General features: G+C 37.4%; 1 pseudogene; it reads right to left on the bottom strand.

Annotated features, from left to right (window-relative positions):
• Nucleotides 1-860: 860 nt before the first annotated feature.
• LOC110540926 (zinc finger protein 84-like) overlaps nucleotides 861-19,723 on the bottom strand; it is a 55,192-nt pseudogene continuing 36,329 nt past the window's right edge.

Below are 19,723 nucleotides of genomic sequence, written 5' to 3'. Positions count from 1 at the left end.
ATATTCATCCACTGGACTAATAGTTTCTTGTGTAAAGTGAGGCAATTGAAAACAATAAATGTTGAGAATCAGGATTATCAGTAAGTCTTCCCTAAGCACTTTATAATATTTTTGTGTGTAATTGATATTTGCCATTGTATTCTTTTTAAAAATAAGTTTATTTACTTTACATTCCAATCATAGTCCCCCTCCCTTCTCTCCCACAGTACTACCCTCCATTCCTATTGCCCCTATCCACTTCCCCCTTCTCCTTCAGAAAAGGGAGGTCATTTCCATTGAGCTAGTTTTACAGTTCTGTTGGATCTCAGTGGACCAAAGTACACAAAGACCTTTCCACATTGCTTATACTCACAGAATTCCTCTCCAGTAAGGATACTTTTATGATGATGATGACTCTAGATTTGTGCAAGTCCTCACCATTTTAACACATTCATAAGTGTTCTCTCCAGCATGAATCCTTTCATGATGATGAAGATTATACAAATGTGGAATGTTTTCACCATTTTAAAAGCATTATAGGCTTTCTGTACATTAGGATCCCTTTCATGAATGTGAAGATGATTCTGAAGTCCAAAAGTTTTTTTCACATTGGTTACAGTCAGACAGCTTCTTTCCAGTATGTGTTCTTTTACGTATTAGGAAATGTTATGTGCAAAGGCTTCGCCACATAGTTATATTCATATGTTTACCCTCCAGAATGTGTTGTTGTCTTAGGAGATGATTGTTACATGCAAAGGCTTTATCACACTAATTACCCTCACAAGGCTTCTCTCCACTGTGTTTTTTCATGTTTTCGGAGACTGCTGTGCAAAGGCTTTATCATATTGGGTATATTCATAAGGTTTCTTTCCAGTATGTGTTCTTTTATGGCTTATGAGATTATTGTTGCGTGCAAAGGCTTTACCACACTCATTACATTCATAAGGTTTCTCTCCAGTGTGTGTTCTTTTATGCCATATGAGAGTACTGTATTCTGCAAAGGCTTTACCACACTGATTACATTCATGAGGTTTCTCTCCAGTGTGTGTTCTTTTATGACTTAAGAGATGACTGTTTCGTGCAAAGGCTTTACCACACTGGTCACATTCATAAGCTTTTTCTCCAGTGTGTGTTCTTTTATGCCATATGAGAGTACTGTGTTGTGCAAAGGCTTTACCACACTGATTACATTCATGAGGTTTCTCTCCAGTGTGTGTTCTTTTATGGCTTACGAGAGTACTGTTTTCTGTAAGGGCTTTACCAGACTGTTTACATTCATAAGGTTTTTCTCCAGTGTGTGTTCTTTTATGGTTTATGAGATGACTGTTTTGTGCAAAGGCTTTACCACACTGGTTACATTCATAAGGTTTCTCTCCAGTGTGTGTTCTTGTATGGCTTAAGAGATTACTGTTTTCTGCAAAGGCTTTACCACATTGGTTACATTCATAAGGTTTCTCTCCAGTGTGTGTTCTTTTATGCCTTATGAGAGTACTGTTTTTTGCAAAGGCTTTACCACATTGATTACATTTGTAAGACTTATCTCCTGTGTGTGATCTTTTATGACATATGAGAACAGTGATATTGGGGAAGGCTTTACCACAGAGAGTGCATTTAAAGGGTTTCTCTCCAGTATGACAGCTTTCATGCCTGCAAAGAAAAGTGGCACATGTGAAACATTTACCACAGTAATTTCATTACACTAATAAATATATTTATCTATATGAATTAATTTTATAATTTGGTCTAATGGTAAAGAAGAATCAAATTTTAAAGTTTTATCACTTTTTTTTACATTCATGGTATTCCCCTTCATTATGGGTATTTTTGAAGATCCTTGTGATGGTAAGAGCATTTGTTATGTGGTTCATTTTATAGCATCATTTTTCTATAAGAGGTTTTCTCCTATATATAAAGAGTATTGTAAGAATTCAGAGTTTTATCACAGCAATCCCATTCACAAATTTTTGTATTGTATGAATAATACGTCATTTACAAAGTAAATGACCAGGACCAGCAGAAAAAATTCCAAATTCCTAATATTCATAGGTATTTTCAGCAGTATGAGTTTGTTGATGAATTCTCAGTGAAGTTGCAAACCAATTAGCAGTAACCATTTATCACATTCAGAAAATTTACTCAAAGTGGGGACTACTACAAAACCAATTGTTCTTGGAGAAAGACAGGGACACTGCTTCTTTCAATATCCCTATGCTCATGTGTCTTAAAAACATTTTGACATACGTTATACCAGTTTAATTTACAAGAATAATAAAAGAAAGATTCCCACATTGAATTAACACATTTTGTTTTTTGTTCATCATAGACATGTCATATAGGGATTAAGGTTTCTCCACAACAATAATCTTGACTCTCATAAGCTGCTCCTTTCACTAAACTTTACAATGTTACTGCATGAAAATGAGTAACACTGGTTGTACTATGAAATTTTTGCTTATTAGAAGGTTTTGGACACATACTGATCACCAATTCAATGTGTATACCTCGTACAATATCTGAGTAGATAGAATGAGACTAAACAGATTGGCAGTTCAACTCAGTAGCTGTAATGTCCATATGATTCAAATGGTATTTTCTGTTACAACATTATTTTATTTTCTTCTGTCTTAGGGGAGTGCCTTGTAAACACAAATCAGATATATGACATTGAAGTACATGGAATTGTGAGGTTTTAATGATCATCAGTACACTTAAAGCAGTGCTGTTTTTATGCTGTTGCTTTTCTTTAAAACTTCCAGGACACAACTAGGTGTGCTGGTACATGTCTTTAATCCCAGCACTTGTAGAGGCAGAACCAGGCAGATTTGTGTGATGTTGAGGTCAGGCTGGCCTAACAAGCAAGTCTAAGTCAAGCCACAGCTACACAGAAAAAATAAACTATTTCAAAAACTGAAAACAAAAAGCAGCCAACAAACAAACAGACAAAAAAACTTCCAGGACACATTAAAATTTTTTAAGATTCATATCTGTATCAGCATGCAGATAAAGTTACCTTTTATTACTTGTAGAACTATGAAAATGTTCTTCAATATTATGGTGTTCCCAATTGTAGCCTAAAATATAGTACCAGAAAATATATATTATTGGAAATATATTATTATTAAGGCAAAACTTAAATCACTATCTTCTGTGACCCTTAGAACCATGCCTTATTTATTCACTTCATTCCTCCTCAGTCTCAACTGGAATTACAGAAGAGAATCAATAACAAAATAAGAGTTTTCTCCTTATTTTAAAAGTGAAAGAAAATTTACAGTCTTACTTATAGCAGTGAGGTTTTTACAGGTCTCTAGCATCACATCTTTGTAGAGTTGCTTCTGGGAAGATTCCAGCGAAGCCCACTCTTCTTGGCGGAATTTCACATGCACATCATTGAAGGTCACTGAATTCTAAAATATGCCATACATTTGTACAACAGAAACAGTGGCAACAATATAAATTTATATTTCATTGGCAATATAATCATACAATTCTAGTGATTCTTCCATTTATATTCTGACACAGAAGTGCTAATGTTAGACAGTTGGGTGAAGGAGGAGAGAAGAAAAAGCTTAAACGTTAAATTGTAAGGGAAACCAAAGGCGTGCTTTGAAAACCTGTGTTAAAGGAGTTTCATTAGTTTGTAAGACATGAAAATGAAGTAGCCATTAGTTGGATTCTTGAGTGATCTATGAATCATCTTTAGTTACTTGGGCAAGCAGGTCAGGACCCTGTCATAAGACAGGTGGGAGGAAAAAACACAGTCGTGATGTTTTATCTAGCAACAAATGAGATGTGGCTATCAGGGGATGGTGAACAAATGGGTGATGTCAGTCAAATGACAATATGGCACTGAATATCATGTTTTGACCAGGGATCAGAGATATGGCACATCAGTATATGAAAAGGGGAGCTCATATATTTGTGGAAGGGAAAGTGGACTACAGTGAATAGATGGATAAAAATAATGTGAGTGGCAAGCAACAATGATCATACCTGATAACATCATATTTCTGAGTGACCAAACAAAAGATAAGGCATAGAACACATGATTATTCTTTGATCATTGTTTTGTATATTCTCCCTTCTAAATCATGTATAGTGTATAATTTAAAAATAAATAATAAAACTTTTCTATTAAAAAAGAAGTGTTAATGTTATCACTAAGTCACTTTAGAAGAAAACTGAATTTGAGGTTTAACTGTGTCATATCTCAACTTTTTGAATAGGATATAGCTTTGGAATAGACATGCCAATTAATGTGGACAAATACAAACTGAGAAGAGAGTGAAATAAAAAGAGAGAGACAGAGACACACAGAGAGAAATTAAGAGATGGACAGTACTAAGTACACATCAGAGAAATTTATGAACAGTTACTAACGACAAAAAATGATGGACAAGCTGGGTGTATTCTGTCATGCCTTTAATTACATCACTCCGGAGGTAGAGGCAGGTGTATCTTATTGAATTGGATGTCAGCATGATCTATGCAAAGAGTTCCAGGACAGCCAGACCTATATAGTAAGACAGAGTCTCCCCTAAAAGTCAATCAAACAAACACAAAAGATTGAAAGAACTGAGAGGTCTTTACTGAAGCTTCTACAAGGAATTATACATTCACTCCAGTTGTGTATTCATTTTCCAGAAATCTGCACTGCCCTAGCTTAAACTGCAACTTTAATAAGATCTTACTAAAAGGGAATGCATGTTTAAACAGCTAAAAATAGAAAGGTGAAAATATTAGCAATGTAAATGATGATCATAAATAAGCAACATAAGGCAGGAGGGATGGCTTAGCAGTGAGGAGCTCTTGCTGCGCTTGCAAATAATTGGGCTCAATTGTCAGTGTTTAACTGGGACCCGATACTATCGATTCCTATAAGTTCATGAGTTATGAACACATCTTTGGACTAATGTGAGGATCAGGCACACAAGAGGTTCATATTCATGCATACAATCAAAATACTCATATTCAGTAAAAATTAAAAACAGATCCCAGATGGCAGAGCTGATTGCACACTGTGTCTGATCAACGGGGTAGCAGAGACTGCATAGTGACAAATAGTTGGGACTGTTGGCCCCCAAACACCATTGACTGTGTTTACTAGGTGATAAGAAACCCACTGATGAGAAAAACAATTGGGTTCAATCACAGAGCACCCAGCTAATCCCTGGAAAATTTCCTGGGCTGTTTTGGCAGGAGTAAGGTTTTCAAGCAAATAGACCCAAGAAGCACATCCTGATCGCCTCCCCAGGCTGAACTGTGCACCCCAGGGCAACAAAGACTGAGAGTCCCAGTTTCAAGAACACCCACAGGGAAGGAAGCAAGTGGGACTGACCGAAGGTCACATAGTCTATCCCTGGAAAAGGTCCTGCAGACCTGTGGGCGCACAGTAGCCAGCCCTGAGTGGGGTTCCAGTCACCAGCCCCTCGTACCCGACTCTTCATCACAGACAGAACTGTGTGCCCCAGGGCACTAGAGGCTGGGTTTCCCTGTTGGGAGAAAACCCACAGGGAGGGAAACAGCAGATCCCAGCTTAGAGCACTCAGCTGACCCCTCCCCCACTACCACCACCACATACGGGAATGTTCTTGGGAAAAGTTCTCAGGTTCCTGTCCAGTAACCAGCTTGGAGCAACAACTCACAAGCGAGTGCCTATGCACTCTACATGCCCACCCCCCAAAAAATACAGACTGGGTCTTCCTGTTGGGAGAAAACCCAAAGAACACCTAGCTCCAGAAAAGTTTCTGGTTATCCACAGGCTCCAGACTCAAGCCTCCTGCTGCACACATGAGAGTGGCGCTCACCTCTTGGGTACTGGGATACAAAGGTCCAAACTTAGACCTACAGAAGCCTAGGTTCCCTGAGATCAACCCCCAGATACTGCTCCAAGGGGCAACCAGTTATCCCTAAGTAAACTGACCAAACCATGGGGTACCCAGGCTAAAGCTGCAACTCACTAAATTTATAGCAAGAAACCTAGAAGCAGGGCAGCTGTCTCCAGAACTTCTCTGGGTGAGAGGAGAGCCCCCTTGACTAATACAGACCACAATTACCACTCAGGTCTGTACGTCTGTGGCAATTCCTGAAAAACCTGCCATTCAGTGACTGTACCCCAAAAGCTGAGGAGGCCTCCTTTGGGAAAAATTACCTTCCTGCCAAGGGGATTCTCCACACCACAAGGTTCCAGGAAGCACCAGAAACTAACACTCAACACCTAAGATACCCAAATGGGTAGAGTGTAAAATTTCAACGAACAAAAGACACAGCAAAATGGCATCTCCAGAACCCAGTTATCCTGGGGCAAGTAGCCCTGGACACACTAGCGTAAGTGAAATTCGAGAAGATAACCTTACATCTATGCTTAAGAAGAGAATAATAGAGGAAACAAATAAACTATGTAAATAACTAGAGGAAGATAGTCTATCAAGATCTGCAAAGAAATGGAAGAAGATAAAGACAAACAGATTATGGCCATCCATAAAGAAATACAGGAAGTTCCAGCCAAACAATTTGTGGCCTTTACAGAAGAAATACTTAAATCACTGAAAGAAATTAAAGAAACAGATGATTGTTCAAACAAACAGCTGAAGGAATTGAAGGAAAATACAGTCAGACAGGTGAAGTACTTCAACAAAACAGCTCAAGATCTGAAGATAGAATTGGAAAAATGAAAGAAAACATAAATGAAGGATATTCTGGAGAGAAAGAATTTAGGGAAGAAAACAGGAACTATAGAGGTAAGCACAACCTATTGAGATGGTTATAACTATAAGAGATGGAAGAAAGAATCTCAACTGTGAAAGACACAATAGAAGGAATCGATGTATCCATCAAAAAAATGTTAAATCTAAAAAATTCTTGACACAGACCATCCAAGAAATCCAAGAAAACATGAAAAGACAAAACCTAAGAATAATAGGAATAGAGGAAAAAGATTCCCTCCTACAAGGCCCAGAAAATATTTTCAGCAAAATCATAAAAGAAAAAATCCCCAACTTAAGGGAGAGGTCTAAAAGAACACAAGAGGCCTACAGAACACCCAATAAAATAGACCAGAAAAGAAAATCCTCCCACCACATAATAATAAAAACAGTAAGTATACAGAACAAAGAAAAATACTAAAAGCTGCAAGGGAAAAAGGCCAAGTAACAACCCAACAGAATCACACCTGACTTCTCAACAGAGACTATGAAAGCTAAAAGGGCCTGGACAGATATCATCCAGACCCTAAGAGAACATAGATTTTAGCCCAGGCTACTATACCCTCATAGACTCTCAGTATTCATAGATTGAGAAAACAAGATTTTCAACGACAAAAGCAAATTTCAACAATACCTACACACAAATCCAGTGTTACAGAAGACACTAGATGGAAAAATACAACCCAAGAAACCAACTACTTTCAAGAAAACACAGGAAATAATTAATCTCACTACAGCAAAACAAAAAGTAGCCAAGCACACAAACTTACTATCACAGTCAATATCAAAATCAAAGGATCTAACAGCCACTGGTCATTAATCTCTCTCTCAATGGACCCAATTCTCCAATAAAAAAGATGCAGACTAACAGAATGGATGCCTAAATAAGACCCAACAATCTGCTGCATACAAGAAACACACCTAAGTCACAAGTTATTACCTGAGGGTAAAGTTCTGGAAGCCATTTTTCCAAGAAAATGGAACCAAGAATCAAGCAGGAGTAGCCATTCTAATATCTGATAAAATAGACTTTCAACCAAAATTAATAAAAAAAGAGATGGGGAAGGACACTTCATACATATCAAGAGAAAAATTCCACCAGGAAGATATCACAATCCTGAATATCCATGCCCCAAATACAAAGGCACCCATGTTTATAAAAGAAACATTAATAAAACTTAAACCACACATAGATCACCATACATTAATAGTGGGAGACTTCAACACCCCACTCTCAACAAAGAACAGGTTGACAAAACAGAGAAAAAAAGAAACAATATCTCTAACACAGACCATCCAAGAAATCCAGGGGTCATGAATCAAATGGACCTAACAGACATCCAAAGAACCTTACACTCAAACACAAAAGAATTTACCTTCTTCTCAGCACCTCATGGAACCTTCTCCAAAACAGACCATATAGTTGATTACAAAGCAAGCCTCAACAGATACAAGAAGATTGAAATAATCCCTTGTATCCTATTTGATCACCATGGAATAAAGCTGGACCTTAACAACAACAGAAACATCAAAAAGACTACACAAACATGGAAACTGAATAACTCACTACTAAATGACAGCTGGGTCAGAGAAGAAATAAAGAAAGAAATTAAAGTCTTCTTAGAATTCAATGCAAATGAAGACACCAGATACCCAAACTTATGGGACATGATGAAAGCAGTGCTAAAAGGAAAGTTCATAGCACTGAGTGCCTTCAAAAAGAAATTTGAAACATCTCATTCAAGAAACTTAATGGCTTACCTAAAAGCCCCAGGGGAAAAAAAGAAGCAGACACACAAAAAAGGAATAGATGACTGGAAATAATCAAATTCAGGGCTGAAATCAATCAATTAGAAACAAATAAAACAATTAAAAGAATCAATGAAACAAAGAGCTTGTTCTTTGAGAAAATGAGGAAGATAGAAAAACCCTTAGCCAAACTAATTAGAAGGCAGAGAGACACTATCCAAATTAACAAAATCAGAAAAGTAAAGGGGGAGAAAACAATAGACACTCAGGAAATCCAAACAATTAGGACTTACTTCAAAAGTCTATATGCCACAAAATTTGAAAATCTAAATAAAATGGACAATTTTCTTGATCAATTCCACTTACCAAAGCTGAATCAAGACCAGGTAAATCAACTAAATAGACCTATAGCTCCTAAGGAAATAGAAGCATTCATCAAAATTCTCAGATTCATGAAAAGCCCAGGGCCAGGTGGTTTCAGTGCAGAATTCTACCAGACTATCAAAGAAGAGCTAACTCCAGTTCTCTTCAATCTATTCCACAAAATAGAAACATAAGGAACACTACCAAACTTATTCATTGAAGGCACAGTCACCTTGGTACCTAAACCTCACAAAGACCCAACAAAGAAAGCCTGTTTCAGGGCAACCTCCCATATGAACATTGATGCAAAAATACTCAACAAAATACTTTGCAAACTGAATACAAGATCACATCAAAGATATCATTCACTATGAGCATGTAGGCTTCATTCCAGGCATGCAGGGGTGGTTCAATATACAGAAATCCATCAATGTGATCCACCATATTAACAAACTGAAAGAAAAAAACTACATGATAATCTCCTTAGAAGCTGAAAATGCATTTGACAAAATCCGGCATCCATTCATGTTTAAAGTATTGGAGGTATCAGGGATACAAGGCACATACCTAAATATAGTAAAATCAATATACAGCAAACCTATAGCCAACATCAAACTAAATGGAGAGAAACTTAAATCAATCCCACCGAAATCAGAAACAAGACAAGGCTGCCCAGTATACCTGAGTGACCCCAAAAATTCTACCAGGGAACTCCTAAAGCTAACAAACACTTTTAGCAAAGTGGCTGTATACAAAATCAAGTAAAAAAATAAGTAGCCCTCCTGTATACAAAAGAAAAAAGGGCTGAGAAAGAAATTAGGTAAACAACACCCTTCACAATAGTCGCAAAGGACATAAAGTACCTTGGTGGGACCCAAAACAAGGAAGGCACAAACTTGTATGAAAAAAAATTCAAGTCTTTAAAGAAAGAATTACAAAAAGATATCAGAAGATAGAAAGTACTCACGTGCTCATGGCTTGGAAGGATTAACATAGTAAAAATGGTCCTCTTACCAAAAGCAATCTACAGATTTAATGCAATTCCCATCACATTACCAAAACAATTCTTTACATACCTTGAAAGAAAAATTCTCAACTTCATATGGAATAACAAGAAACCCAGAATTGCTAAAACAATCCTCCATAATAAAAGATCTTCTGGAGGTATCTCCATCACTAATCTTACACTTTTCTGTAGAGCAACAGTAATAAAAACTGCATGGTACTTGCATAGAAACCAATTAGTGGATCAACGGAATCAGATAGAAGTCCCAGAAATATACCCACACACTATGGACACTTTATTTTTGACAAAGATGCCAAAACCATACAATGGAAAAAAGATAGCATCTTCAACAAGTGGTGCAGGTCTAACTGGATGTCTACATGTAGGAAAATGCAAATAGATCCATATTTATCACTTTGCACAAAACTAAAGTTCTGGTGGATCAAAGACCTCAGTATAAAATCAGACATACTAACCCTGTTAGAAGAAAAAGTGAGGAAGAGCCTTGAACTCATTGGCACAAGAGACAACTTCCCGCACCAACAGCACAGGCTCTAAGAACAACAATCAATAAATGGGACCTCATGAAACTGAAAAACTTCTATAAGTCAAAGGAAACTGTTATCATAGCAAAATGACTGCCTGCAGATTGGGAAAGGATCTTCACCAACCCTATATCTGACAGAAGGTTAATAGCCAGTATTTATAAAGATTTCAAGAAGTTAAACACCAACAAATCAAGTAACCCAAATTAAAAAATGGGGTACAGAGCTAAACAGAGAATTCTCAATAGAGGAATATAGAATGGCAGAGAAACCCTTAAAGAAATGTTCAGCATTCTTAGTCATCAGGGCAATGCAAATCAAAAGCACCCTGAGATTTCACCTTATACCCATCAAAATGACTGAGACAAATAACTCAAGTGACAACTCATGCTGGATAGGATTTGGAGAAAGGGGAACCCTCCTTCATTGCTGGTGGGAATGTAAACTTATACAACCACTTTACAAATCAATCTGACACTTTCTCAGACAATTAAGAATAGCGCCTCCTCAAGATCCAGCTATACCACTCCTAAGCATATATCCAAAAGGCACTCAAGTATACAACAAGGACATCTGCTCAACTAAGTTTGTAATAGCTTTATTTGTAATAGCAGAAGCCAGAAACAGCACAGTTGGCCCTCAGTTGAGGAATGGATACAGAAATTGTGGTATATCTATATGATGGAATATTACTCAGCAATGAAAAACAAGGAAAACATAAAATTTGCAGGTAAATAGTGGTAAGTGGAAAAGATCATCCTGAGTGAGGTATCCCAGAAGCAGAAAGACTCACAGGGTGTATACTCACTCATAAGTGGATATTGGATATAAAATATAGGATAAAAATACTAAAATCTGTACACTTAAGGAAGTTAATCAGGAAGGAATATGCTGGCTAAGATCCTCAAACCCCATGCAGAAAGGCAAAGAGGATGGACATCAGATGAGAGAGAGAACAGGGACAGGACAGGAGCCTACCACAGAGGGCCTTTGAAAGGCACTACCCTGCAGGGTATCGAGGCAGATTCTGAGACTCATAGCCAAACTTTGGGCAAAGTGCAGGGAATCTTATGGAAGAAGTGGGAGATAGTAAGACCTGGAGAGGACAGGAGCTCCACAAGGACAGAAACAGTTCCAAAAATTCTGGACACAGGGGTCTTTTTGAAACTGGTGCTCCAGCCAAGGACCACTCATGGAGATGGCCTGAAATCCCTGCACAGAGGTAGACTATGGCAGTTCAGTATTCAAGTGGGCTTCATAGTAATGGGGACAGGGACTGTCTCTGACAGGAACTTATTGGTCTGCTCTTTGATCACTTCCCCCTGAGTGGGGGAGCAGCCTTGCCATGCCACAGAAGAAGACAATGCAGCCACTCCTGATAAGAACTGATAGATTAGGATCAGAGTGAAAGGGAGGAGGACCTCCCTTATCAGTGGACTAGGAGAGGGACAGGGGTGGGGAAGACCTAGGGTCAGATTGGGAGGGCAGGAAGGAGGAAGTTACAGGGGGATATAAATTGAATAAACTGTTATTAATAAAAATTAAATAGCACAATTTCTGTACCCATTCCACCGTTGATGGACATCTGGGTTGTTTCCAGGTTCTGGCTATTACAAATAGAGCTGCTATAAACATGGTTGAGCAAGTGTCTTTTTTGTGTACTTGAACAAACTTTGGGTATATACCTAGCAGTGGTATAGCTGGGTCTGGAGGAAGCACTATTCCTATTTGTCTTAGAAAGCGCCAGATAGCTTTCCAGAGTGGTTGTACCAGTTTACATTCCCACCAGCAGTGGAGCAGGGTTCCCCTTTCTCCACAACCTCTCCAGCATGTGTTATCGCTTGAGTTTTTCATCTTGGCCATTCTGATGGGTGTAAGGTGATATCTCAGGGTCGTTTTGATTTGCATTTCCCTGATGGCTAATGAGGATGAGCATTTCTTTAAGTGTTTTTCTGCCATTCGATATTCCTCTGTCGAGAATTCTCTGTTTAGCTCTGTTCCCCATTTTTTAATTGGATTACTTGGATTGCTGCTTTTCAGCTTCTTTAGTTCTTTGTATATACTGGATATTAGTTAAAACAGGATCAGATGAATGGGGAGGAGGTCCCCCCCATCAGTGGACTTGGAAAGGGGCACGGTGGAGATGAGGGAGGGAGGGAGGGAGGGACTGGGAGGGAATGAGGGATCGGGACACGGCTGGGATACAGAGTTAATAAAATGTAACTGATAAAAAATAAAATAAAATAAAATAAAAATTAAATAAGAAAAAAGAAGACAGTAAAATGTTGAAAGATTTTTTTAAAAACTATGCTGTTACACATATGTTCAAACTTTGAAAATATTGACTGATATCAGTTATTGCTCCTAAATTAAAAAATACTAAATAAATAAATAAAAAGAAATTAGGAAGGATACTTCATACTCATTAAAGGAAATTTCCACCAAGATGGCATCTGTATTCTGAGCATCAATGCCTTAAATACAAGGACACCCACATTTGTAAAAGAAATGTTAATAAAGCTTAAAGAATATATTAATCACCATTCATTAATAGTGGGAGATGTCAATATGTCACTATCATCAAGGGACAGAGCAATGGAACAGAACTTAAACTGAGAGATAATGACACTAACGGATGTCATGAATCAAATGGACCTAATAGATATCTAGAGAAATTTTTAACCCAAACAGAAAAGAATATATCTTCTTTCAGCACCTCATGGACCCTTCTCTAATACTGACCATACAATAGGTCTCAAACCAGGCCTCAAAAGATACAACAAGATTGAAATAATGTCTTGTATCCTATCAGACCATGATGGACTAAAGATGGACATCAACAATAACAGAAATAATAAAAAGCCTACACACATGTGGGAACTGAACAACTCCCTACTCAATGAAATCTAGGTCAGGGGAGAAAGAAAGAAAGAACTTCCTACAGTTCAATGAAAATGAATGCACATCATACCCAAACTCATGGGATGCAATAAAAGCAGTCCTAAGAGGAGTTTTAATAGCACTAAAGGCCTTCATAACCTATTGGAGACATCCCATACAAGCAACTTAATGGCACACCTGAAAGCCCTTAAAAAAAAAGAAGCAAACACACCCAACAGGAGTAGACCACTAGGAATAACCAAACTCAGGGCTGAAATCAATAAATTAGAAACAAAGAGAATAATTCAAAGAATCAACGAAACCAAGAGAAAATCAAATACATAGACAAACTCTTAGCCAAACTAAGTAAAAGACACTATCCAAATCAGCAAAGTCTGACAGGAAGAGAGAGATAACAGACACTGAGAAAATCCAAAGAACTATTAGCTCTTATGTCAAAAGCCTATATGCCACAAAATTTGAAAAATCTAAATGAAATATAAAATTCTTTTGTTAGATTCCACTTACCAAAGTTGAATCAAAATCAGGTAAAGATATTAAATAGTCTTATACTGCCTAAAAAAATAGAAGCAGCCATCAAAATCCTTCTAACCAAAAAAAAAAAGCCAAGTGCGAGATGATTTCAGAGCAGAATTCTACAAGACCTTCAATGAAGAGTGAAAACTGATATTCTTCAAATTATTCCACAAAATAGAAATGGACACAACATGACCAAACTCCTTTTGTAAGACAACAGTCACCTTGATAAATCCTCAAAGACCAAAAAATAGAAAGAGATCTTCAGACTAATCTCTTTTATGAACAATGATGCAAAAATACTCAACAAAATAATCGCAAACCAAATCCCAGAACATACCAAAAATATCATCCAACATGACCAAGTAGGCTTCATGTCAGGCATGCAGAAATGGTTCAATATATGGAATCTTAATCCATCATATAAACAAATTTAAAAAAAAGCACAGGATCATTGTCTTATAAGCCAAAAAAGCATTTGATAATATCCAACAGTTATTCTTGTTTAAAGTCTTGGAGAGACTGGGGACACAGGCACAGATCTAAAAATAGTAAAGACAATGTACAGCAATCCTATAGCTAACATCAAACTAAATGGAAAGAAAGTTAAATCAATTCCACTGAACTCGGGGACAAGACAAGGCCACACACTCTCTCCAAATCTCTTCAATACAGTACTCAATGTCCTATCTAGGGCAATAAGACAACTAAAGGAGATCAAGGGGATACAATTTGATAAGGAATAAGTCAAAGTATTGCTCTTCACAGATGATATGACAGGTAACAAAAGTGACCCCAAAAATTCTACTGTAGGGAACTCCTACAGTTGAAAGTGGTTGGATATAAAGTTAACTCAAAAATTTAGTTGCACACCTGTATGCAAAAGAAAAATGGACTGAGAAAGAATTAGGAAAACAACACCCTTCACAATAGGCAGGAAAAAAACTGACGTATCTTGGCGTTATCCTCAACAAGCCAGTGAAAAACCTATATGAAAAACAAAACAAAACAAAACAACAACTTCAAGACTCTGGAGAAAGAAATTGAAAAAGATACCAGAAGATAGAAATATCTCTCATGCTCATGGATCAGTAGGATCAACATAGTAAAAATTGCCATCTTACCAAAAAACAATCTACAGATTCAATGATATTCCCATCAAAATATCAACACAATTCCCCCTGGACCTTGAAAAAACAATTCTCAGCTTTATATGGAAAAATAAAAATTCCAGAATAGCTAAAATAATCCTGTACAATAGCAGATCTTCAGGAGGTATCCCCACCCCTGTTCTCAAGCTCTACTATAAATCAATAGTAATAAAAACTGCATGGTACTAGAATAAAAACAGACTGGTGGATAAATGGAATTAAAGTGAAGGCCCATAAAAAATACCCACACACCTATGGACATTTGATTTTTGTCAAAGAATCCAAAACCATGCAATGGAAAAAGGACAGCATCTTCAAGGAAATGTGCTGGTCTAACTGGAGGTCCACATGTGGAAAAATAAAAATAGATCCGTATTTATCACCCTGCAGTAAACTAAAGTTCAAGTTGATCAAAGACTTCCAACATAAAACCAGATACGCTAAATCTGTTAGAAGAAAAAGTGGGAAAGAGCCTTGATCTCATTGGCATAGAAGATAACTCCCTAAACAGAGTACCAAGAGCACTGGCTCTAAAATCAACAATTAATAAATAGGATTTCATGAAATGAAAAGATTCTATGAAGCAAAGAACTTTGTGAATAGAACAAAATAACAGCCTACAGCCTGAGAAAGACCTTCTCCAACCCTACAAACAACAGCTCTTTAAAGAGCTCTATAAATAACAAACAAAATATATAAAGAGCTCTATAAATTAAACTCCAACAAACCAAATATTCACTTTCAAACTGGGGTACAGAACTAAACAGAGAATTCTCCACAGAGGAATATCAAATGGTGGAAAACACCTTAATAAATGCTCAATATCCATAGTCATCATGGAAATTCAAATCAAAACTACTCTGACATTCCATCTTAAACCCATAATGGCTAAGATCAAAACCTGAAGTGAAAGCACATGCTAGTGAGAATGTGAACAGGAACACTCCTCCATTGCTGGTGGGAGTGCAAACTTATACAACCACTTTAGGAATCAATCTGATACTTTCTCAGACAATTGGAAATAGTATTACTTCAAGACCCAGCTATACCATTCCTGGGCATATAACAAAAAGATGCTCCACCATTTAACAAAGATATTTGCTCAACTATGTTCATAGCATCTATATCCATAATAGCCAGAATTGGGAGACAACCTACGTGTCTCTCAACTGAACAATGGTTACAGAAATTGTGGTATATTTGCACAATGCCATGCTACTCAGGTATTTAAAAATAGGAAGCCATGAAATTTTCAGGCAAGTGGATAGAACTACAAATGATCATCCTAAGTGAGGTAACCCTGAAGCAGAAAGACATGCATGGTATATACTCTTTTGTAAGTGGATAATAGCCAGAATACAGGATAAACATACTACAATCCACAGACCTAAAGAAGCTAAATAAAAAGGAGGACCCTATGAAGGATGCTCAATTATCATTCCAAAGGGCAAATAGAATTGAAGTGACTAAAGAGAGGGAACAGAATGAGAGGTTAACATAAATGTCCCCTGAAAGACTCTACCCAGCAGGGGATCGAAGCAGATGCTAAGGCTCACAGCCAAACTTTGGGTAGAGCACAGGGAATCATAGGAAAGAGTGGGGGGATAGAAAGACCCAGAGCTGGAAGGACCTCCATAAGAAGACCAAAAAGGACAACAAATCTGGGCCCATGGGGACTTGGAGAGATTGATGTACCCACAAAAGACCATTCATGAAGAGGACCCAGACTGTAGTCATCTGGAAATGCAAATGACATTCCATCTTAAACCCGTCATGATTAAGGTCAAAACCTGAAGTGACAGAAAGCTAGTGAGAATGTGGAGAAAGAGGAACACTCCTCTATTGCTGGTGGTAATGCAAACTTATACAACCACTTCAAAAATCAATCTGATGCTTTCTCAGACAATTAGAAAGAGTGTTACTTCAAGACCCAGCTCTACCATTCCTGGGCATATGTCAAAAAGATGCTCCACCATTCAACAAAGATATTTGCTCAACTGTGTTCATAACATCTATATTCATAATAGACATAACAGGGAAACAAACTATATGTCTCTCAAACAAACCATTGTTTTACAGAAATTGTGGTACATTTACACAATGGAATGCACCTCGGGTATTAAAAATAAAAGGAAACTATAAAATTTTCAGGCAAATAGATGGAACTAGAAATGATCATCCTAAGTGAGTTATTCCAAAACCAGAAAGACATGCATGGTATATACTCATTTGTAAATGGATAATGGCCATAATATAGGATAAACATACTACAATCTATAGACCTAAAGGAGCTAAATAAAAAGGAGGACCCTATGGAAGATGCTTAATTCTTATGCAAAAGTGCAAATAAAATTGACACCAGAAGTGACTGAGGAGAGGGAAGAGGATGAGAGCCTAACATACATATCCTCCGAAAGACGCCCAGCAGGGGTTCGAAACAGATGCTAAGATTCACAGCCAAACTTTGGGTAGAGCACAGGGAATCATAGGAAAGAGTGGGAGGATAGAATGTAGAAAGACTCAGAGCTGGCAGGACCTCCATAAGAAGACCAACAAGGACAACAAATCTGGGCCCATGGGGACTTGCAGAGATTGATGGACCCACCAAAGACCATTCATGAAGAGGACCCAGACTGCTTCTCAAATGTAGCTGATAGGCAGCTCAGTCTCTATGTGGGATCCATAGTAAGGGGAGAGGGTGCGGGCTCTGACATGGACTCTGTGGTCTGCTATTTGATCACTTCCCCTTGGTGGAGGGGGCATTTATATGCCACAGAGGAAGAGGATGCAGGCAGTCCTAATGAGACTTGATAGGCTGGGTTCAGATGGTAGGAGAAGAGGGCTCCCTGTATCTGAGATATAGGAAATGGGATAAGGGCGAAAGAAGAATGGAGGGTGAGACTTGGAAGTGACAAGGGAGATGATTACAATTGGGATGTTAAGTGGGTAAATTATTTTTAATTTAATTTATTTATTTATTACAATGTGTTCACTTTGTATCCTTGCATAGCCCCCTCCCTCATCTCCTCCCAGTCCCACCCACCTTCCTTCTTCTCTCCCTATGCACTTTCTCTACTCTCCTAATGGGGGAGGAACTCCTTCCCTTCTAGCTTATCAGGTATAATCAAGGATGGCTGCATCATCTTCCTTTGTGCCCTTGCAAGGCTGCAACACCCAGGAGGAAGTAATCAAAGACTTGAGTTCATGCCAGAGAATTATTTATAAAAACAAATTTAAATTAAAAATAAATTAAATGTGAATAAAACAAACAAATAAAATAAAAAATAAACAAATACAACAGGTAAGAAGAGCATCACACACTTACAATTCAATGACTCAGAAAGATCAGATAGTGTTAGTGTCATGAATAAATGCCATCCTAAGAAATTAAATATACTCCTTGCCAAATTTCAAATGCAAGATGTTGATGAAGATCAACACAATAACCTATGCTTGCATATACAAAACAAAACAAAATAAAATAAATACTAAAAACTTTAAATTCCATGTTCAGCAGCCAATGATGGTGATGTTGATGCCAGGCATGTTGGCCTAGATTTAAGCCCAACACTCAACTGGAGTTAGAGCTGTAAGTTCAAAACCAGCCTGGTCTATATACAAACTTTCAGGAAACATCCAGGAACTCTGGGACATTATGACAACACACAACATGCTGATAATCAGATTAGAAGAAGAAGGATGAGATCAAAGGTCCAGAAGACATTTTCAACAAAGTTGTACAAGAAAAATTTCTTAACCTAAAGAAGAAGATGTCTATCAAGGCACAAGAAGCATACAAAATACCAAAGACACTGGACCAGAAAAGAAAGTCCTCTTAACAAAGAATAATCAAAATGCTAAATATACAGAACAAAGAAAGAATATGAAAAGCTGCAAATGAAAACAAACAAACCAAACTAACCAACCAATCAGACAAACCAAAACAAACAAAAACCAACCAAAAAAGAAAAAAGGCAGATCTATTGGAATTAATCCTGTGTTCTCAGTAAAAATGCTAGAAGTTGAATGGCTTAGACAGAGTGCTTCTGACTCTAAAAATCTACAGAAACCAACACAAATTACTAACTATGCCCAGAAACTTTCAATCACCAAATGGGGAAAATAAGATGTTCCATAAAAAGGTCAATTTTAAATAATATGTATCTATAAATACAGCCCCACTCAAGGTGCTAAAACCACCACCACCACCAAAATAACAATCACTGTTCAATGTTATCTCTTATTAACATTGAAATTCACCAATAACAAGACACAGACTCACAAAATGGATGATAAAATAGAATCCACCCTTCTTCTAAATACAACAAACACAGCTTCACATCAAGATAGACATTATCTCAAGGTAAAGGTTTGGAAAAAGATATTCTAAATAAATGGACTACAGTATCAAGCTTGTATAGCAATTTTAATCACTAATGAAACAGCTTTCAAAAAACTAATCAAAAGATGGCAAAGGACATGATGTATTCAAAAAATCCAGCAATATAACATTTCAATACTTAACATCTATGCCCCCAACCTAAGAGCACACAAGTTATAAAAGAAACACTTCTGCAGCTTGCATCACATCCTGGCCCTCATAAACTGATAGGGAAAGACTTCAATATATCACTCTCACCAATGGACAGTTCCTCCTGACCAAACTGAACAGAGAAATGCTCCAGCTAACATCAAAAATCTAAATATACCCAAATAATATTTACAGAACATCCACCCAAGCACAAAAGATTGTTCCCTCTTCTCAGCAACTCATATATTGCTCTCCAAAATTGATGATATACTTGAACA

Source organism: Meriones unguiculatus (genome assembly GCF_030254825.1).
Source record: "Meriones unguiculatus strain TT.TT164.6M chromosome 13 unlocalized genomic scaffold, Bangor_MerUng_6.1 Chr13_unordered_Scaffold_34, whole genome shotgun sequence".
NCBI lineage: Eukaryota > Metazoa > Chordata > Mammalia > Rodentia > Muridae > Meriones > Meriones unguiculatus.
The sequence above is the reverse complement of the archived record's forward strand: the minus strand, read 5'-3'. Positions and strand labels throughout refer to the sequence as shown.